Source organism: Tachyglossus aculeatus, chromosome 1 (assembly GCF_015852505.1).
Source record: "Tachyglossus aculeatus isolate mTacAcu1 chromosome 1, mTacAcu1.pri, whole genome shotgun sequence".
Classification (NCBI taxonomy): domain Eukaryota; kingdom Metazoa; phylum Chordata; class Mammalia; order Monotremata; family Tachyglossidae; genus Tachyglossus; species Tachyglossus aculeatus.
In genome coordinates this window covers 94331477-94355138 of record NC_052066.1, presented here as the reverse complement: position 1 = coordinate 94355138, position 23662 = coordinate 94331477, and the positions used below count along the sequence as shown (strand labels likewise).

Below are 23662 nucleotides of genomic sequence, written 5' to 3'. Positions count from 1 at the left end.
AGCATCAGAAAAGATATAAGATAATCAGAACTTCCAAGGGCCTCACAGTCTAGGTAAGAATTGGAACAGGTATTGAATCCCCATTTTGCAGTAAACGCTTAACAAATACCATAAGAATAATAATTATTATTAATAAAATATCTGTATAAATGCTGAGGATGGGCTCATTGTGGGTAGGAAATGTTTCTATCAACTCTGTTGTATTGTACTCTCCCAAGTGTTTAGTCAATGCTGTACACACAGTAAGCGCTCAATAAAGACCATTGATTGATTGATTGATATATGTGCTAAAGGAGACTGATGGATTTATATGACTTGGGGTGATGGAAATTAGTTGGGGAAGGATCATGGAAGTGGTGAAATTTCAGGAGAGCCTTAAATATAAGGAGGAGACTGTGGACTTTAATGCTAACCTTCTCACTGTACCTAGACCCTGTGTATCTCGCCGCCAACCTCTCTACCACATCCTGCCTTTGGCCTGGAATGCCCTCCCTCCTCACACCTGACAAATAATTGCTCTCCCCCACTCCAAAGCCTTACTGAAAGCACATCTCCTCCAATAAGGCTTCCCTGACTAAGCCCTCCTCTCCTCTTCTCCCATTCCCTTCTGTGTCGCCCTGACTTGCTCCCTTCATTCATCCTCCCTCCCAGCGCCACAACACTAATTAATCAATCATATTTATTGAGCGCTTACTGTGTGCAGAGCACTGTACTAAGCGCTTGGGAAGTACAAGTCGGCAACACATAGAGTCCCTACCCAACAGTAATTTATTTCATTCATTAATTCATTCAATCATATTTATTGAGCACTTACTGTGTGCACAGCACTGTACTAAGCACTTGGGAAGTACAAGTTGGCAACATATACAGACGGTCCCTACCCAACAGCGGGCTCACAGTCTAGAAGGGGAAGACAGACAACAAAACAAAACATATTAACAAAATAAAATAAATAGAATAGTAAATATGTACAAGTAAAATAAATAGAGTAATAAATCTGTACAAACATATATACAGGTGCTGTGGGGAGGGAAAGGAGGTAGGGTATTGGGGATGGGGAGAGGGAGGGGAATGGGTTGACTCAGTCTGGGAAGGCCTCCTGGAGGAGGTGAGGTCTCTGTCTACCCACCTCTAGATTGTAAGCTCAATGTGGGCAGGGAATGTCACTGTTAATTGTTCTTTGTACTTTCCCAAGAACTTAGTATAGTGCTCTGCACACAGTAAGCACTCAATAAATATGATTGAATGAATCAATGACTGCATCCATCGCACCCATAAATGTGTGTTTAGCTTCAATGAGTTTCTCTTTTACGATGGGTGTTCCAGCCACTGAGAATTAGACTAGAATTTGACAATGTTGTCTTCACACATCGAATAATAATCATCACAATAATAATAGTAATGGTAATGATAATAATAATTGTGGTATTTTTTAAGTTCTTACTAGGTTCAAGGCACTGTGCTTAGCGCTGGCGTGGATATAAATAAATTGGGTTGGACGTAGTCCCTATCCTACATGGGACTCACAGTTTTAATCCCCATTTTACAGATGAGGTAACTGAGGCCTAGAGAAATGAAGTGACTTGCCCAAGGTCACACAGCAGACAAGTGGTAGAGCCAGGATTAGAACCCAGATTCTTCTGACGAGCAGGCCCATACTTCATCCACTAGGCCACACTGCTTCTCAGGTTCTAGTTTGTACGCCTGGCTCTTCTTTACCATGCACTCTAATCCAAACAGAGGAAAAGGAGTTATATCAAGAAAACCTTTGCTTGTGCTGGAATGAGATAAGGCAGGAGGCGGATTCTCTGATCTTGGAGAGCTATGAAAGAACGATAAGCAACTGTCTGGAATGGTTTAAAGGAGGCAGGGAATGGACCAGTTGAGATGATCACTTAGGTGTCTTCCAGCTCTGGGATTCTGTGGAATTTGGCTCCCTTTAGTCTTACACCACCTGGCATGCTTGGGGATTCAAGTCCCTCAAGCCGCAACGTGTGTTTGGACATGCCACACTAAGAAGGAAGTTTGGGGTCTCCCAGGGTGCGCGGTGGACCCAATCGTTCATCTATTCATTCATTCAGTCCTATTTATTGAGCACTCACTGTGTGCAGACCACTATACTAAGCGCTTGGGAAAGTACAATAGACAGTGACATTCCCTGCCCACAACAAAGGTGGAGAGACAGACATCAATACAAATAAATACATTACAGATGCATACATAAGTGCTGTGGGGCTGGGAGGGGGATGAGGTGGGCAGAGATCACCATAAAGCTAGGAGGTTCAAGATGGGGTAAGATCCAACAGTGGTCTTAGCCTGTAAAATGCACAAAACGGTGATGAATGAAAATCTTGGGAAAATGGAAGAATATGTTTTTGAGACTCCATCACTCTCCATCAGTCAGTCTTATTTATCAAGCTTTTACCATGTGCAGAGCACTGTACTAAGCACTTGGGAGAGTACAATATAACAGAGTTGGTAGACATGTTCCCTGCTCACAGGGAGCTTACAGTCTATAAGTGCTTAGTACAGTGCTCTGCACACAGGAAGCAGTTAGTAAATAATAATGATAGCATTTATTAAGCACTTACTATGTGCAAAGCACTGTTCTAAGTGCTGAGGAGGTTACAAGGTGATCAGGTTGTCCCACGGGGGGGGCTCACAGTCTTCATCCCCATTTTAAAGATGAGGTAACTGAGGTGCAGAGAAGTGAAGTGACTTGCCCAAAGTCACACAGCTGACACATGGCGGAGCTGGGATTTGAACCCATGACCTCTGACTCCAAAGCCCAGGCTCTTTCCACTGAGCCACGCTGCTTGAATGAATATATAGGGAGACAGACATTAATATAAATCACTATGTTCTTTATCAACTTGCAGTATAATGGAACACATTTAAGTCGGGAAGTGGTGTGGCTTTGTGGAAAGAGCACAGCCTGAAAGTCATAAGACCTGAGTTCAAATTCCACTCCACCACTTGTCTGTTGTGTGACCCTAGGACAAGTCACTTAACTTCTGTGTGCCTCAGTTACCTCCTCTGCAAAATGGGGATTAAATCCTACTCCCTCCTACCTAGACTGTGTGCCCCATATGTCACAGGCACTGTGTCCAACCTGATTATCTTGGATCTACCCCAGTGCTTAGTATGGTTTTTGGCACAAAGTAAATATTCAGTCTAAGTATCATTTTTTAAAAAAAAGTTTGACTAGTAAATTCATTTCCAAAGATTAAAAATCTGTGATGTAAAAGCAGAATTTTATTGCATTTTCTAATTCCTCTTTAAAAAGAGAAGCAGCATGGCCTAGTGGAAAGAGCATGGGCCTGGGAGTCAGAGAACTTGTGTTCTAATCCCAGCTCTGCTAATTGCTTGAAGCTGTGTGACTTTGGGCAAATCACTTAAATTCTCTGTACCTCAGTTCTCTCATTGTCCCTCTTACTTAAACTGTGATCCCCATGTGGGACAGAGACTATATCCAACTTAATTCACCTCTGTCTGCTCCAGCGCTTAGAACAGTGTTTGACACATAGTAAGCACTTAAATACCATTATTATTATTATTATTGCCATAAAAAAGAGGTTCCTATTCTCCCTCTCCCTCCACCCTCTTAGACTGATGGGACGGTAACCTAAAATTCGATGTTTAAATAATAAACATTGGTATTTCCCCAAATCAGAATTAACCAACCCATCACAACTTCAACTGTTGAAAACCATCATTAGGAGTAGGATCTGTGAGCCCACTGTTGTGTAGGGACGGTCTCTATATGTTGCCAACTTGTACTTCCCAAGCGCTTAGTACAGTGCTCTGCACACAGTAAGCGCTAAATAAATACGATTGAATGAATGAATGAATCTGTGGTTAAGACTGGGGTCAAGGTTAGTGTTCATGTTGGGCTTTTGCATAAAGGTTAGATCAGCTATTAATGATTCTTTGGGTCAGTGGTTTGACTGGTGACAACATTAAGCAATTGATTTGTTGACCCGCGATAGTTAAGCGCTTGGTTTCTGATGATTTCTTACATCACCTTGTTGGCTCAGAAAGAAACAATCTGAAACCAAATTCATCCCAACACCATGGCAGCGCAAAACTCCCCGCTTGTAACCCATGACAGCTTCATACTTGAAATTTGATTCGGTAGTTCTCAAAGCAGTTTTAATAGCTCAGTAAATTGCTTCCCACAGCAGCAATATTTCATCCCCAGCACGCCAAATCCCAGGCACCTAAACTTCATTTTCAAAAAAAAATTACCTAAATTAAGCTGGGAATTGTCCAGCCGGAGTTGAAAGATACAGTCCCTGCCCTAAAGGAGCTTATGACCCAATTTGAAATTAAACTTTAATTGTTGGGTACTGGTGCGTGCCTTTATAGACAGAAATAATACGATTCAGCATTGCATTATCTGAGACTCAGGCTAAGAGAGTATTAAGGTGAGTTTTGGGGATCAGCTCCAATATTGTATTGACTTTGGGGAAGTGGTCACTGATTTTTCTCCCTGGTTGGGGCTAAGTGTGTGATCATCATCAATTGTATTTATTGAGCGCTTACTGTGTGCAGAGCACTGTACTAAGCACTTATTATATTAATTAATTATATATTAATTAATATTATGATATTATTATATTGTACTCTACCAAGTGCTTAGTACAGTGCTCTGCACACAGTAAGTGCTCAGTAAATATAATTGTATGAATAGGGTGGATGGTTCTGGAGATTTACATGATTTAAAGAATCTAAACCCTTTTTGGCCTGACCCCATCTCTGACAAAAAAAAATCTCAAATAGGCACTCAATTTTAAAGAAATCCTTGGACAAATTTCAGGCCCTCAGTTCTAGGCCCCCTGGTACTATCCCTCCTCAGCTCAGAAAACTGAGGTTGAAAAATATAGCCATCTTGGGCATATAATAAACAGACCATTCCACTTTTCATCTTCAAAGCATATCACAAACCTGAACTAATGAAACCTCAAAACATCTCTTTGAGGTTAGTAAATTCTATTTGGCTTAATATACAGATGAAGATGAAGGGTTAGTGGGTCACTTCAGAAACAGGAGGAGGAAACAGGAGGAGGAAACAGAAACAGTGCTACCTATGAATTTGGGGACTGCCTTAACACTTCTAACACCATCCCCTTTAGATGCTAAGCTCCTTATGGGTATAGATTCCATCTTATCATTTGTAATTTTCTTAATGATAATAATAATAATTGTGGTGTTTGTTATGTGCTTTCTATATGCCAGGCACCGTATTAAGCGCTGGGGTGGATACAAGCAAATCGGGTTGGGCATAGTCCCTGTCCCACATGGTGCGCACAGTCTCAATCCCCATTTTACAGATTAGGTAACTGAAGCACAGAGAAGTGAAGTGACTTGCCCAAGGTCACACAGCAGACAAGTGATGGAGGCGCTATTAGAATCCATAACCGGCTGACTCTAAGGCCGATGCTCTATCCACTGTGCCATGCTGTTTTTCTTAAGCACATAGTTCAGAGCCTTGGTTAATGAAGGCACTAGAATACAAGGTCACTGTAGGCAGAGAATGTGTCTACCAACTCTGTTGAATTGTACTCTCCCAAGTACTTAGTATAGTACTCTGTACCCAGGAAGTGCTCAATACATGCCATTGATTGGATTGATGCATTCAGTACCTACTGGCAATACAAGTGTCAGTTTTCATGTCTTTGCCATCTACATATTTCATCTCATTCTCCAACTTGTACCATCATACCACCTCCCATGAGTGCCATCTTGCTGGCTTTGTGGTCTCTAGCCTGAGTGACAATGTCCATCTCCTCAGCATGTTTCACACTCAGGCCTTCTGCTCACATTTTTCCATTAATTGTTTGTCTCCTGGGAAATCCCTTATGTTCCTCACTGAAAGAAAGCTTGATCTCATATTTGGCTCCCCTGTCTTAATGACATTGTGATAAAATATCCCTCCTATAATTCCAACTAAGGCGCATAATGCTGAGTCAAATGTGAATTAGCCATGGTACCTGCCCACCATTGAAATCCATGGGGTTAATTCTTCACGTGGGAAGGGAAGCAATGGAAAAATAGCTAATATTTCAGGAGACTTCCTCCTAAACATGAGGGACTGGTAGGAATGTCCTGCTAGGTAATTTGAATGAATAAATATCCATCAGCATTTTAACACTCCCTGAATTACAGGTGTCCAAAGGATTAAATTTAGTGCATTGGTACAGTCATTAGTTATAGCAACATAGGTGAAACCTCCATGGAGTACTCTAATAAGAAAAACCTTGGGGTTTGATGGTTGGAATGGAATCCCCAAGCATTTGGAGTTAATTTGCCACAGTACATGTCCCTTCCTGGCTAAAGCTGAATGTCACGTCCATTTGCTTATTGGTTTGTCAGTTCCAGATTCTCAGTTTCCCACTTACTCTTCCTTCTTCAACTATCTTACGACAATAATTGAGTTTAATTATGCTTGCCAGATGTCATCTAAAAGCCCAAATCATTTGGAGTGTAGCCTAGAGGAAAGGGCACAGGATAGGAGTCAGAAGACCCAGGTTCTAATTGTAGCTGTACTGTGGCTTGTTGTGTGACCTTGGGCAAGTCATTCTACCTACCTGTCTTAATCTCAATTTCTCCATCTGTAAAATGGGAATAAGGAGCCTGCTTTCTTCTGAACATTGTGAGCTTCTTGTCTGCCAGGGATGGGTCTGATCTGATTATTTTGTTCCCGCCTCAGAGCTTCATACAATGCTTGGCACTTAGTAAACCCTCAATAAATTTTGCAAATATTGAAAGGATAGCTATGTTTTGTTCTTCAATTCTCAGCTGGGATGTGGGGAAACTAAGTAAATATTACTTGGAAATGTGTTATTTCCAAACATTCTTTTGAAATGATCTTTCTCTTCTAAATTCATATTTGGGCAGGCTTAAGATCTTCTTCAGCATTCCCACAGGTGGTTATGAGAGTCTCAAGAGAGAGCACTTTGAATTGAAACCAGTGTCTTATCCTAAAAACCATGACATATATGTGGTCAGGGGTTTTACATTTCCAAGAAACTCTAGTCCACCAGCGAGGGAAGTTGAAATAAAACACACATTGGAAGATGTTTCATTTTCCTGGTTTTGTTATTTCCCATGCTTTTTGACTTGTAAATCATGTTTTCTGCAATGTTGGTTTCAGGTAGGCAACAAGAATCCCATTTAATAATGTGGTATTTATTAAGCGCTTACTATGTGTCAAGCACCCTCGGCTTCAAGGCTCTCCATCACCTCTCCCCCTCCTACCTCACCTCCCTTCTCTCCTTCTACAGCCCAGCCTGCACCCTCCTCTCTTCTGCTGCTAATCTCCTCACTGTGCCTCGTTCTTGCCTGCTCCACTGTCGACCCCCGGCCCACATCATCCCCCTGGCCTGGAATGCCCTCCCTCTGCACATCCGTCAAACTAGCTCTCTTCCTCCCTTCAAAGCCCTACTGAGAGCTCACCTCCTCCAGGAGGCCTTCCCAGACTGAGCCCCCTCCTTCCTCTCCCTTTCCTCCCCTCTCCATCCCCCCTGCCTTACCTCCTTCCCCTCCCCACAGCACCTGTATATATGTATATATGTTTGTACGTATTTATTACCCTATTTATTGATTTATTTACTTGTACATATTTATTCTATTTATTTTATTTTGTTAATATGTTTTGTTTTGTTGTCTTTCTCCCCCTTCTAGACTGTGAGCCTGCTGTTGGGTAGGGACCGTTTCTATATGTTGCCAACTTGTACTTCCCAAGCGCTTAGTACAGTGCTGTGCACACAGTAAGCACTCAATAAATATGATTGAATGAATGAATGAAGCAGTGTACTAAGCATTGGGGTAGGTACAAGATAATCAGGTTGCATATAGGGTTCACATTCTAAGTAGGAGGGAGCACTGGTATTGAACTTCCATTTTACAGATGAAGGAACTGAGGCACCAAGAAGTTAAGTGACAGCAGGTTTGGGTATACTTGGTGGGGCTGGGATTAGAATCCAGGTCCTCTGACTCCCAGCCCATGCTCTTTTCACTAGGCCACATGGTTCCCCATATATTCTCTTTTGCTACATTTGAGGAGACTCTTAGAGGACACAAAGGTTTTGATCACTGTAGTTAATTTTCATTCATGTCCCACTGAACAAAAATTCTTTGCAGCTACAGCTTTTCTTTCAAAGTCTTAGGCAAGCCATTAGTCCAGGTAATTTATTCCACAGTTTGGTTAGTTCTGTTCTTTCAATTCGTATTCCTGCTTTGTTAGGAGGTGGCTTGGGGATGTATCTGCACCATGGATCTAAATCTCATCAGAATTATCCACAAGCCATATCAATCAGTTAATTGGTGGTTTTTATCAAGTTCTTAACATGTGCAGAGCACTGTACTAACCACTTGGGAGAGTACAATGCAATGGAATTAGCAGACAAGTTCCCTGTCGATAACGAGTTTACAGTCTAGAATGAGTCAGGATCTCGGTCTTTTTACATTTAAGCAGAGATTTGAGGACACTAGAAAAACGGGTGCCTGCTGTACAGAAACTGTTCTATCCTAAAGGGAAGCTGCATGGTTTAGCAGTTAGAGCATGGTCCTGGGGATCAGCATGGACATGGGTTCTAATCCCAGTCTGCCTGTGTGACCTTATGCCTGTCACTTAACTTCTCTGTGCCTCAATTACCTCATCTGTACAATGGGGATTAAGACTGTGAGCCCCATGGGACATGGACCATGTCCTATCTGATTAGCTTGTATCTGCTCCAGCGCTTAGTACAGTGCCTGGCACATAGTAAACACTTAACAAATACCATTAAAAAAAAGTGAACTCTTCCAGACCAATGGGTTCCCAAAGATTCCAAAACATCAATTAGACACAAATTAAATCCAGATCAAAGGGGTTATTGCACATTTAGCTATAGTTGTTAATCTACTGACAAAATGAAGGAAGGAGGAGTGGACTGGACTGAAAGGTTTGATTCGTTCATTCATTCAGTCATACTTCCTGAGCCCTTACTGTGTTCAGAACAGTGTACTATGCACTTGGGAGAGTACAATATAACAATAAGCAGACAGATTACCTGCCCCACAGTGAGCTTACAGTCTAGACAGGGGTGGGTGATATACATTAATATAAATAAATAAATGATAGATATGTACATAAGTGCTGTGAGGTTGGGAGTGGGTATGAACAAAAGGAGCAAGTGAGAGTGACACAGAAAGGAGTGGGATAAGAAGAAAGGGGGTATAACAGAAGCATGGGAAACATCTCCTGCCAATTAGGAGCTTCATTATAGCTCAAATATTTCTCTTTTTTAGGAAGTGTCATCGTCTGTTTAAATGTGGTATAATCATCATGATCACTGTTATTCAATTTAATTCACTCATTTATGTATGCTCCACATTTTTCTCCTTTTTCTTTATGAGCAGGAACATGTCTGCTAATTCTGTTGTATTATACTCTCCCAAGCACTTAATTCAGTGCTCTGCACACAATAAATCCTCAATAAATTCCATTGGTGACTAGATTTATTCAAGCTGAAATAAGAGTATAAGGAATTCCAGAAGTATTTAGCTTGGGAAATATACATTTTTCAATTGGAACCTTAAATACAGCAATTATTTAAACTGAGTATTGATTCCTTTTAATTGCATAATTATTTCTTGAATCATCAATATGCACATTACTCCAAAAGAAACTACAATTTTCTAGGTTTTATTCACTGAGAAAATGTAAGTAATCTAGTTTTAATTGATTTATAGAAATATAACTGTTCCTTACACCTCTCAGAGTCACACCTGGGGACATTCTGGCATTCTACCAGTCTTGACTGTGGGAGGGAGTGTCAAGCAGAGGCCTACACATTCCATTCCTAGCTCGGGCAATGGCTAGCAGTGGAAGGCAATTTGCTGCAAGTCAAAACTCCCCTGTGCTGGGCAGCAGCGGCATGGGAGAGAGTCGAGGGTGGAGACTCAAGTTTACCGTATGGAAGGAGACAGTGTTTAACCACTTCCGTATTTTTACCAAGAAAACTCAATGAATACACTACCAGAGCGATTGCAGGTGGAGGTGGGGTGTTCTGGGAGATTTGTGTCCATGGCATCTCTATGGGTCAGACATGACTTGACAGCATAATACAACAACAACTGTTCCTAATATCTTCTCAGGTAGTTTCCCTGGTTTAATAATGAGTGATGTTCTCGTCTTGTTTAAATCTTCTTGCCAAATTACCTTATAACCAACCATTGATTTTTCTGCAGAAAGGGGGAAAAGGACAGGGATTAATGGAATAGTGGATAATTGCCACATTCTCATTTTAGACATTTACTTCAATTCCCTTCCTCAGTAAACATATATCAGTTACCCACAGGTAACTAGCATGGCATAATGGATTATGCTTGGGCCTGGGAGTCAGAAGGTCATGGGTTCTAATCCCAGCCCTGTCACTTGTCTGCTCTGTAACTTTGGGAAAGTCATTTCACTTCTCTGTGCCTCAGTTACCTCATCTGTAAAATGGGGATTGAGACCATGAGCTCTACATGGAACAGGGACAACCTTATTTGCTTGTATCCAGCCCAATGTTTAGTACAGTGCCTGGCACATAATAAGCTTTTAAAAAACAGAATTATTATTATTATTATCTGTGCCTTCTTGTGCCTCAGTTACCTCATCTGTGAAATAGAGATTGACTATGACCATCTAAAACTCAATATGTCCAAGACTGAGCTTCTTATCTTCCCTCCCAAACCCTGTCCTCTCCCTGACTTTTCTGTCACTGTAGACGGCACTACTATCCTTCCCATCTGACAAGCCCGCAACCTTGGTGTCATTCTCGACTCTGCCCTCTCATTCACCCCACCCATCCAGTCTGTAACCAAAACCTGCCCAATCTCACCTCCACAACTTCATCATGATCCACCCTTTCCTCTCCATCCAAACTGCTACCTTGCTGGTTCAGTCTCTCTTCCTATCCCGACTTGATTAATGCATTAGCCTGAACAGGCTCTGCCTCCTGTCTCTCCCTGCTTCAGTCTATACTTTATTCTGCTGCCCAGATTATCTTTGTACAGAGATGCTCTGGGCATGTCACTCTCCTCCTCAAAAATCTCCAGTGGCTGCCTGTCAACCTACAAATCAAGCAAAAACTCCTCACTTTCAGCTTCAAGGCTCTCCATCACCTCGTCCCCTCCTACCTCACCTCCCTTCTCTCCTTCTACAGCCCAGCCTGCACCCTCCACTCCTTTGCTGCTAACCTCCTCACTATGCCTCGTTCTTGCCTGTCCCACTGTTGACCCCTGGCCCACGTCCTTCCCCTGGCCTGGAATGCCCTCCTTCCACATATCCACCAAACTAGCTCTCTTCCTCCCTTCAAAGCCCTACTGAGAGCTTACCTCCTGCAAGAGGCCTTTCCAGACTGAGCCCCCTTTTTCCTCTCCTCCTCCCCATCGCCTCCCCTGCTCTACCTCCTTCCCCTCCCCACAGCACTTGTATATATTTGTACATATGTATTACTCTATTTATTTTACTTGTACATAATTACTACTCTATTTTATTAATGATATGCATATAGCTACAATTCTATGTATTCTGATGGTTTTGATACCTGTCTACATGTTTGTTTTGTTGTCTGTCTCCCCCTTCTAAACTATGAGCCCATTGTTGCGTAGGGACTGTCTTTATATGTTGCCGACTTTTACTTCCCAAGCACTTAGTGCAGTGTTCTGCACGCAGTAAGCGCTCACTAAATACCAACATTATTAAATATTTGAATGAATGAACGAATGAGCCCCATGTGGTACATGGACTGTGTCCAGCCAGATTATCTTGAATTTAGACCAGTGCTTTAGTAGGGTGCCTGGCACATAGTAGGTGCTTAGGAAATGCCTTTTTTTTTTCAAAAAAAAGGGAACGATTTTTTATAGATTTCTTTCCCCTCCCCTCCCTATTCTCTGTGCTGCCCCAGAGAAAAGAACTCCCTAACAAGAGCATTAAAAGGGAAAGGAGGAACTGGAAGGGGTCTGGGTAGTGGAATGTCCAGGCTCTGAACTGAAACATAATCAATGGTATTTGAATGCTTGCTAGGTGCAGAGCACTGTACTGAGCACTTGGGATAATAACATCAAATGTGTAGTAACTGATAGATCAGCAAGTTTGGGATTCATTCTCACTGTGTTTACTGATTCAAACTGATATCTGGTTAACACCCTTTTGGGTCACACTTCCAAGTTCTGAAAAAATAATCTACAGTCACTTAAGGCAGTTCATGTGTAATCAGTATTCAAGTGGTGATCCCAAAGTAAATATAATTTACAGCTGTTTGGAAGGTTGAGCTTTTCAGCCTACTTTCAGTTACAAAAAAGCAGCATGGCTTAGCGGAAGAAGCACAGGCCTGGGAGTCAGAAGGCCTGGTTTCAATCCCAGCTCCAACGTTTGTCTGCTGTGTGACATTGGACAAGTCACATAACTTCTGTGGCTCAGTTACCTCAGCTGTAAAATGGGAATTAAGACTTTAAGCACTATGTGGGGCTTGGACTATGTCTAACTGGTCTAGCTTGTCTCTTCCCCAGTGCTTTGTGTCTGGTACATTCATTCATTCATTCAATCGTATTTATTGAGCGCTTACTGTGTGCAAACACTGTACTAAGCCCTTGGAAAGTACAAGCTACACACAGAGACGGTCCCTACCCAACAACGGGCTCACAGTCTACAATGGGGAGACAGACAACAAAACAAGTAGACAGGTGTCAATACTATCAGAATAAATAGAATTATAGCTATATACACATCATTAATAAAATAAATAGATTAATAAATATGTACAAATATGCACAAGTGTTGTGGGGAGGGGAAGGGAGTAGGGCAGAGGGAGGGAGTAGGGTCAATGGGGAGGGGAGGAGGAGCAGAGGAAAAGGGGAGGGTTCAATCTGGGAAGTCCTCCTGAAGGAGGTAAGCTCTCAGTAGGGCTTTGAAGGGAGGAAGAGAGCTAGTTTGGCAGATGTGAGGAGGGAGGGCATTCCAGGCCAGAGGAAGGACGTGGGCCAGGGGTTGAAGGTGGGACAGGAGAGAACCAGGCACAGTGAGGTTTAGCAGCAGAGGAGCAGAGGGTGCGGGCTGAGCTGCAATAATAATAATAATGATGGCATTTATTAAGTGCTTACTATGTGAAAAGCACTGTTCAAAGTGCTGGGGTGGTTTACAAGGTGATCAGGTTGTCCCATGAGGGGCTCACAGTCTTAATCCCCATTTTACAGATGAGGTAACTGAGGCACAGAGAAGTTAAGTGACTTGCCCAAAGTCACACAGCTGTCAATTGGTGGAGCCTGGATTTGAACCCATGACCTCTGACTCCAAAGCCCGTGCTCTTTCCATTGAGCCATGCTGCTTCTCACAAGGAGAGAAGGGAGATGAGGTAGGAGGGGGCCAGGCGATGGACAGCTTTGACGCTGACAGTGAGTTTTGCACATAATCAGCACTTAACAAAGACCATAAAATAAAAGCTACAAAGTCTTTAAGTATCTCAAAGCTTGTGCTGTTAAAAACACATGGTTTTACTCAAGTTGATGCTGTTTAATTTCTTCAATTTAAAATTATTTTCCTTCCTAGAAAATAGTTAACAGAATTTACAGTCTTTTCCTTTAAGAGGACAGTGATCTATTCATTCCCACATTAGTATTTTGAAGCAAAGCAGACTGCTCATTGTAAATATTTCACAGGCATAGTTGTTGCCCTTGAGCAGTTTACAGTCTGATGGGGGAGACAAGCACACAGATTAAATACACGAAGAGGAAATGGGAGCAAAAACGCAGATACAACTGGAGCAGCAAAAACTTATAAAAATAAATAAATGGAATAAATAAACCAATATATAGAAATAAGGATGACTGGATGACATGGCCAGGGGAGATGGGTATTAAGCAGAGAAGGCCTCCTGGTAGAGGTGGTCTGTCAATTTTAGAAGAAGGAGTTTCATGTAGGGGGAGTGGTTTAGCTTGAAGATGGGAGAGTTAAGAACACTTACAACTAGGAAGATAGCAGGTGAGGAGTGAAAAGTGCATAGTTCAACAGGAGAGAACGGGTGGGGAGTTTTGCATCTATTGGTCAGGCGATTCTGTTTCATATGGAGAGAAATGGGTAGCCATTGGAGTTTTTTGAGGAAGGGACAGAGACATTCTGTACTTAATTGGCAACCTCTTTCTTTGAATGAATGATATTTTAGGAAGGTGGCCTAGGCAGCTCAAAATTGGACAGATTATAGAGGGGAAAGGCTGGAGACAGGGAGGCCTGTTTGGAGGTTGGTACCATAGGCCAGCAGGGTAAGTGACAAAGGTTGGGACCAGGGTGGTGGTGAGAAGGGTGAAGGAGAAGGGACTGGGTCTAAGAAATCCTGTAGATGGAAAACTGACAGATAAAATATGGGAGCAGAAAGACAGAAGTCAAAACTAACCCCCAGTTCCCAACCTGGTATGAGTAAGTTTAGGAGGGAAGAAGTCAGGAGGAAACATGAGGTTATGAGCCCCATTTGGGACAGGGACTATGGCCCACCTGCTTATCTTGTATCTTCCCCAGTTTTTAGTAAAGTGTTCGGGCACCTAATATGCCCTTAGCAAATACCTCAATTATGATTATTAAGACAGGTAAGAAGTTGGAGATGGTGAGAAAAATTTGGCAGTCATTCAAATAAACGTGGTAGTTGAAACCCTGCAAGCGGATAAGCTCCCTAAGAGAAAGAGGGTAAAGTGAGACAAGAAGAGGACCAAGACAGAACCTTGGGGATGGCAATATGAAGGGTGAGGGGAGGGAGAAATGTCATTCAGGAAGACTGAGAAGTGGGTCAGAGAGGCAAGAGGAGAACCATGTGAGTTTCATATATTTTTTTTAAAAAAGTGGTTTTAAGCACTTACTATGAACCAGGCACTGTACTAAACTCTGGGGTAGATACAAGCTAATCAAGTCTGTTGTAGTCCATTTCTCACATGAGGCTCACATTCTTAATGCCCATTTTTTAGATAAGGTAACTGAGGCATAGATAAGTGAAGTGACTTGCCCAAGGTCACACAGCAGACAAATGGCAGAGCCAGGATTAGAACTCAGGTCCTTCTGACTCCCAGGCCCATGGTCTATCCATACTACTTCATATCTCTGAAATAATGGTAGTAAGAGTGTCTAGGAGAAGGATGTGATAAGAATCAAAAGCATAATCATAAGAGTGGTATTTACTAAACACTTACCATGTTCCTAGCATTGTACTAAGCACTGGGGAAGATCCAGGATAATCAGATCAGACAGTCTCTCAGGTCCCTCAAGGGGCTCATGGTTGAAGTAGGAAGGAGAACAGGGTACTGAATCCCCTTTTCATGGATGAGGAAACCGAAGCACAAGGAAGAGATGAAGAGCACTGAAGGAGCCAAGAGGTCAGAGAAGATTAGGCCAAAATAGAGCCCATTTAGACTTGCCCAAAGAAGATCTATTATCTAATGATACCTTAATCAGAGTTTGTCACTAATTTGCTTGGTCGCCTATCTTCCTTTCATTCTTCTAATCTTGATAAATCTCCCATCTCTTTTTATGACTAGAGGAACAAACATCACAATGATAATAATCACAATAATAATAATAATAGTGGTCTCTGTTAAATGTTTACTATGTTCCAAGCACTCTACTAAGCCCTGGGCACAAAAATCCAACAAGCAGTGTGTCAGAGATGGAATACTGGTTAGGGTGAGTGTTTGGTCTGATCTTGTAATGGTGATTCCTGTATTCTGTTGTTTCATGAGATAAGGGTTGATAGCAGATAGGTGGGGATTAGTCAAAGGAATCAAATCCTAGAGTCATAGAGACATTTCTTTTTCATTTACTAATTCCTGAGAGCAGAGTCAACAATGGCTTAAAATATTCCACACCTGCCTTTATTTTATCCCTAAGGAAGCAGAATTTCCTAGGTTGGGGAGGCTAATTAGTAATTTGGGTGTCTCCAGGCTTGGACAGTCTGTCCTGAATTTCATAACAAGGGTGACTGAATTTTTCGGGGGGTGGGCAGGGGTTGTGGGCGTTAAATAATATCATGGATGTGGAGGGAACTTGAGACGGTCAGGAAACCCATTTAAGCTCTCCCAACCACGAAACACCAGTTTTTCATTTCAGCATCCTCAGAGAAGGAGATTTCCCAATTGCCTAGCAAAAATGGAATTCAGTTTATTAAATGCGAACAAATGAGATGTCATATGGGGGAAGAGAACTCTCCTTCACTATGCTTTGAGAAGAGGCTGAAGAATGAGGAATTGAATCAGTGTGGCCTAGTGGATAGAGCACAGGCTATGGAGTCAGAAGGACCAGGATTCTAATTCTGGCTCCTCCACTTGCCTGCTGTGTGACCGTGATGAAGTCTGTTAACTTCTCTGTACCTCAGTTCTCTCATCTATAAAATGAGTATTAAGACTGTGAGTCCCATGTGGGACATGGAGTTTGTTCAACCTGATTAGCTTGCATCTACCTCAGGAGCCTAGTACAGTGCCTGGCACATAGTAAGTGCTTAACAAATACCATTAAAAAAAGCAGTGCATTCATGTTTCATCCAGAATAATAATAATAATGGCATTTGTTAAGCACTTACTGTGTGCTGAGCACTGTTCTAAGTGCTGGGGTAGATACAAGGTAATCAGGTTGTCCCACGTGGGGCACACAGTCTTTGTCTCCATTTTACAGATGAGGTAACGGAGACACAGAGAGGTCAAGTGACTTTACCCAAAGTCACACATCTGATTAGTGGCAGAGCTGGGATTAGAACCCAAGGCCTCTGAATCCCAAGCCCATGCTCTTTCCACTAAGCCATGCTGCTTCTGCACAGGGTAAGTGGATTGCAAAAAATATTATCGAATCTTTCTCTATCTTAGTATCTGATTTATCATTAAGCTAAAGAAAATGGGATTTACCACTAGTATTTTTTTGATACAATGTAGGATGATGGGGTTGAAAAGCACTAAGTTGGGATCATGCAGGTGGGATAAACTTGATTTGATAGCATCTGCCTTCAGGACCAACTGTAGGGAGAGCCAATCTAGGCAATATGTATTTATTTATTTGTATTTATGTTTGTCTCCCACTCTAGTCTGTTAACTCATTGTGGGCAGGGAATGTGTCTGTTTATTATATTTTACTCTCCCAAGCACACAGTACAGTGCTCTGCACACAGTAAGTGCTCAATAAATATGACTAACTGACTGACGAGTGGCCAAGGTCCTGCTCTTCAGAGAATGATGCACACCCCCCCCACCACCACCAAATGATGACTGGCATAATCCAGGAGTATCCTGGGGTGGGACCAGGTTGGTCCCAAAGACCAATGCTTCACCATCTTGGTCTGGAATGGGGCAGAGGGGCAGGACTGTTAATGGTGTTTATTATAATGGTGGGATGCACTATACTAAGTGCTTAGGATAACACAACAGAAACAAAAGACACAGTATCCGCCCACAAAGAGTCTACCATCTAAGTGAGAGGTGAGGGAGGAATAATTTAAGGATCGGGACTGTGGCCCTGTTATAGAGTTTCATGTTTCCTAGTCCTTTCTCACCCTCTCAGGGTCGCACCTGGAGAGTTTCCAGTACTCTACCAGTCTCGACTATGGGAGGGAGAGTCATGCAGAGGCATACCCATTCCATTTCTACCTTGGCCAGTGGCTAGTAAGGGAAAACGTTCTGCTACAAGTCGACTCCTCTGTGCTGGGCAGCAGCTGTGTGGGAGAGAGTTGAGGGTGGAGACTCAAGTTTACTGCATGGAAGGAGGCAATGGTAAACCATGCCCATATTTTTACCAAGAAAACACTACCAGAACAATTGCAGATGGAGGTGAGGCATTCTGGGGAAGATGTGTCCATGGTGTCGCTATGGGTCGGAGATGACAGAATAAGACAAGTCCTTTCTCCCCAACTTGGACTGGGCCCAGGGCTGGTCCCTTTTGCCTGGCCCAGGAGTCCAGCTGATTGAGACCTTTGACATGGGGCTTGTGACCCTGTGCAACCCCCCACCACCCCAACCTTGTCTCCTCACCTCAGGGGCTGCCTTCAAACCAGTCAGACTGGCAGCAGGTGTGGAGAATCGGGCTGGGAAGGAAGAGTGGAAAAGCTAGAAAGCCCTTATCAGTCAGGGAGGCAGGCTCAGCATTGAGATTTGGGGCTATGACGTGCATTCTTTATGTAGGTCTGCACAGCCTGATCTTAAAAAATATTGGTTGGGTGGTCGGGCTTGCCCTGTCCGGTTATTTCACGTTGAAAAGCAGCATGGTCTAGTGGAAAGAGCACGGGCTTAGGAGTCAGAGGATCTGGGATCTGATCCCAGCTCCACCACGTACCCGCTGTATGACTTAACTTCTCTGTGCCTCAGTTTCCTCACTGGCGGACTGTGAGCCCAAGTGGGACCTTATTATCTAGTATCTACCCCGGCACTTAGCACAGGTCTGGGAGTCAGAAGGACCTAAGTTCTAATCCCATCACTGCCACTTGTCTGCTGTGTGACTTTGAGCAAGTCACTTAACTTCTCTGTGCCTCATTTATTTTGTCTGTAAAATGGGGATGAAGACTGTGAGTTCCATGGGGGAGAGGGACTGTGTCCAACCAGATTATCTTGTATCTACCCTAGCAGTTAGAACAGTGCTTGACACATACTACGATTTAACAAACACCATCATTATGGTGCTTGGAGCTTAGTTAGTGCTTAAATACCACAATTATTTTTATTGTCTTTACCTTTCACACAATAACTAATCTCAATTACCTATTTTGGCCCACCTACTTCATTTGTCTCTTATCTTAGACAAAAGTCACTTGAAGAAGTTAGTTAGACTGTGAGTCCTATGTGGGTCCTGATTATCTTGTATCTCTGCCAGTTCTTAGTACAGTGCTTGGCACATAGTAAGCACGTAATAAATACCACAACTATTATGTCTACCTTAGGGGCAGGGCAACTGGCTCAATGGAAGGAGCAGGGGCTTGGGAGTCAGAGGTCATGTGTTCTAATCCCAGCTCTGCCACTTGTCAGCTGTGTGACTTTGGGCAAGTTACCTCATCTGTAAAATGGGGATTAAGACTGTGAGCTCCACGTGGGACAGTCAGATGTGTGGCTTTGGGCAAGTCACTTAACTTCTCTGTACCTCAGTTACTTCATCTATAAAATGGGGATTAAGACTGTGAGCCCCACGTGGGACAAACTGATCACCTTATATCCCCCCAGTGCTTAGAACAGTGCTTCACACATAGTAAGTGCTTAACAAATACCATCATTATTATTATTATTGTTAATTGTATTTATTGAATGCTTACTTTGTGCAGAACACTGTGCTAAGCATTTGGGAGAGTAAAGAATAATAGAGTTGGTAGACATTCTGTCTGCCCACAACAAGCTTATAGTCAGGTAAATTTGGGGGCGGGACCCCTGTGATGTAAGCTTCTCTTAGTGGGTAGAGCACGGGCCAGGGAGGCAGAAGGACATGTGTTCTAATCCTGACTCCCCCATGTGGCTGCTGTGTGACCTTGGGAAAGTCATAACTTTTCTGGGCCTCAGTTAGCTGATCTATAAAATGGGGATTAAGACTGTGAGCCCCATGTGGGACAGGATCTGTGTCCAACCAGCATAACTTGTATCTACCCCAGCATTTAGAACAGCACTTGGCATGTAGTAAGCACATAACAAGTACCAAAATCATTATTAATTATTGTTATTGTTTTTATCCACACCCTGGTCAGGGAAGGTATGGAGAGGGTTGAGGGGAAGATTCTTGCCTCCCAGATTCTCCTGCCCCAGACCTACAGGCCTGTCACTCTATTTCCCAGGATGCTTTTTAGCAATAAACAGAAACAGAACCCTTGTTCCCAGATAGATGAGATCAAGGTATAGTGAGTTGGTTGGTATAGGGGAGCAAACTACACCTGCTGGGTTGTAGTAGGATCAGCAAGATAAGATAGGAGGGGGCAAAAGGTGATTGAATGTTTTACAGCCAGTGGTAAGGATTTCTGCTTCTGTTTTTATCTGGCTGGCAGCAAACTATGCACTCCTTATCCAGGAGGGGATCCCCAGCCCAGCTCCCCAGGACCACCCCCCAAAAAAGTGAGGGTCTCAGGGCAGTGGAGTCATGTTTCTTTGTACTCCCACTCCAGTCAGCTTGAAATCACCAAACTCTAGTCACCGGATTTTTCATTGCCTCATGGTTTTCTAAGGTTCCAACCCAGTTTAATTTAGCTTGAAACTCCATTTAGTTTTATGGGCTTGGAAATTGAGAGTAGTGAGATATTAAAGTGGAGCTAACTTAAAACAAGTTCTGTTGGGGTATCTGAAATCAAGAGGAACACACCAAAACATAGCTCACTTTGACTCTATGCACAGTTCAACTAAGGACAAATTGTCCCTTCTTGATAGGAATCAGGAAAGCAACCTCTTGAGATGCTTATATAGAGCAGCTCCCATGTAAACAAACATGCTTGTTGACAGATAATTTGCTGTGTCTGCATTTGTGTCTTGTCACAGCTGAAGGGAAACTAGGCCATGAAAAATATGGGACATCTACTCTACACATACACTAGAGGATCATTCCTTTAGAAAGGACCGTCAGTCAATCAATCGTGCTTATTGAGTGCATACTATGTGCAGAGCACTATTCTAAGCACTTGGGAGAGTACAGTATATCAGAGTTGGTAGTCATGTTCCCTACCCACAAGGGGCTTGCGGTCTGAAGGGGGAGACAGACATTAAAATAAATTATGGATACGTACTGAAGTCTGTGGGGCCGAGGGTGGGGTGAATAAGTGGTACAAATCCAAGTGCAAGGATAATGCAGAAGGGAAAGGGATTAGGGCAAATGAGAGTTTAGTCAGAGAAGGCCTTCTTGGAGGAGATGTGCTTTTAATAAGACTTTGAAAGTGCGGAGAGTGATTGTCTGATGGATATGAAGGGGTAGGGAGTTCCAGGCTAGAGGCTCGAAATCAGGAAGGAATTGGGGGTGAGATAGAAAAGATTTAGGTAAAGTGAATAGTTTGGTGTTGGAAAAACAAAGTGAACATGCTGGATTATTGTAGGTAATCAGTGAGGTAAACTAGGAAGGGGAAAGCTGATTGAATGCTTTAAAGCTAATGGTAAGGAGTTTCTTTTTGAAGCTGAGGTGAATCAGCAACCATTGGAGATGCTTGAAGAGAGGGGAAACATGGACTGATTTTTTTTTTAAATGATCCGGGCAGCAGAGTTAAGTGTGGACTGGTGTGGGGAGAGACAGGAAGCAAGGAGGCTGATGCAGTAGTAGTCAAGGCAGGATGGGATAAACGCTTGGATTAACTGGGTAGAAGTTTGGATGGAGAGGAAAGACAAATTTTAGCGATGTTGTGAAGATTGAACTGACAAGATTTAGTGATAGATTGAGTATGTGGTTTGAATGAGAGAGATGAATGGTTGAAAATGCCAAAGTTACAGGCTTTTGAGCCAGAGAGGATGGTGGTGCTGAGAAGCAGCATGGCCTAGTGGAAAGAACGTAGGCTGTCAGAGGTCATGCATTTTACTCCCAGATCTTCCACTTATCAGCTGTGTTACTTTGGGCAAGTCACTTAATTTCCCTGGGCTTCAGGTACCTCATCTGAAAAAGTGGATTAAGGCTGTGAGCCCCACGTGGGACAACCTGATAACTTTGCATTTACCCTATTGCTTAAAACAGTGCTTGGCGCATAGTAAGTGCTTAACAACTACCATCATTTTTAAACGAATGCTATGAATGACAAGAAAAAACTACATTTCCATATTCTTTGTTGTATTTGTTAAGCACTTACTATGTGCCAGGCACTGTATTAAGCCCTGGGGTAGATACAATCTAATGAGGTTGGACACAGTGCATGTCCCACATGAGGCTCACAGTCTTAATCTCCATTTTACAGATGATGTCACTGAGAAGTTAAGTGATTTGCCCAAGGTCACACAGCAGACAAGTGGCGGAGCCTGGATTAGAACCCAGGCCCTCTGACTCCCAAGCCCATGCTCTTTCAACTAAGCCACATTGCTTCCCTCAGATTGTTCCCTTTTTACACATGGTATTTGGATATTTTTGATAGGTTTTTGTTTGTTTTCTTTAGTATTTGTTAAACTCTTACTATGTATCAAACACTGCTCTAAGCATTGGGGTAGATGCAAGTGAAATAAGTTGGATACATTCCCTGTTCCACATGGAGCTCACAGACTAAGTAGGAGGGAGACAAGGAGAACTGAGGCACAGAGAAGTTAAGTGATTTGCCCAAGGGCACACAGCAAGCATTTGGCAGCGACAGGATTAGAATCCAGGTCCTCTGACTCCCAGGCACATGCTATTTCCAGTAGGCCATGCTGGTTCTCTTAAGGTCTTCTCATTGAGGAAGATATGGTCCTCAGAAGTTATGGACTGCAATGGAGGGGCAATTTTTAAGTCTTGGGACAATTAAATATGTTGTGTTTGTCCCTTCTATGTAAAGGGGATCTGGATATATATTAAGGAGCCACCTGAAATTATATGCAGTAGGAAATTTTTAGGGTTCTGTCACTTTTCAGCGGGAGTGACTTGGGTTTTACTTTTTACTTACAGCCTAATCCAAGCTCTAATTACAGCCCTTAACTAGTACCGATTAATCACTAAACTAGAGGCTCTTTCACAGAACTTTAGTGCCTATGTCAGTATCATATCCCTTCAAAAAATTACTTTTTGATGGATGATGATAATGGGCATTTTGGATTCTTTGTTGTTAACCAATCAAAGCCTTCCCATATTGGACCTGGTGTTCCACAAAGCCCACGTATTCCTGGATATTTCATATTTGGGCGGGGTGAGATAGCACCATATAATTTAACATGTTTCTGCCTTTGGCAAATTGGAATAAAAAACATGTTTTGAGGGGATTTGGTTTTTGGTTTTCGTTCATTAGTATACAATTGGCTAAGTTTCCCGGTTTGACTCCATGTCAAGCTTCGGGAAGTCATTCCTTTGATAAATAGTCCAAAGAATGTGCATGTGTGCTCTGTGCCAAAGCCCCATCCCTTTGAAACCAAGGCCGAAGGAACATGCTTTTCTAATAGTAATAATTGATGACAATTGTGTATTTGTTAAATTCTTACTGTGTGCCAAGCACTATGCTAAGCACTTGAATAGATAAAAGATAATCAGGTCTCCTATGGTGCTCTCAGTCTAATTAGGAGGGAGAATAGGCATTGACTTTCCATTTTGCAGATGCGGGAAATTAAATGACTTGCCCAAGGTCACACAGAAGGTACATGGTATAGCCGGCATTAGAACCAAGGTCCTCTGACTCCCAGGCTCGTGCTCATCCCATGAGGCCACACTGCTTCCCATATTCTCTTACCATGCTTAGGAAAAGGAAGTCTTTGCTGTGGAAGGAAAGGCCTGTTCTATATATATACACATATACATATGTGTGTGTGTGTATGTGTGTGTATTTATGGTATTTGTTTAGCGCTTACTACGTGCCAAGCACAGTTCTAAGTACTGGGGTAGATATAAGGTAATCAGGTTGGACACAGTCGACGTCCCAGATGGGGCTCCCAGTCTTAATCTCCATTTTACAGATGAGGTACGGAGATGTGAGTGACATACCCAAGGTCACACAACAGACAAGTGGTGGAGTGGAATTAGAATCCAGGTCCCTCTGATTCCTAGGCCCATGGTCTATCCATT

At 42.7% G+C, this 23662-nt stretch overlaps 1 protein-coding gene and 1 non-coding gene across 3 annotated transcripts in view; both read left to right on the top strand.

The window, feature by feature from the left end:
- The window catches only part of MED12L (mediator complex subunit 12L), a 535097-nt gene that overhangs the window by 296477 nt on the left and 214958 nt on the right, over positions 1–23662 (top strand). The window lies entirely within an intron of this gene.
- LOC119938274 lies at positions 17545–17681 on the top strand. The gene has a single exon (XR_005454388.1). It is a non-coding gene; the product is annotated as a small nucleolar RNA SNORA7 (small nucleolar RNA).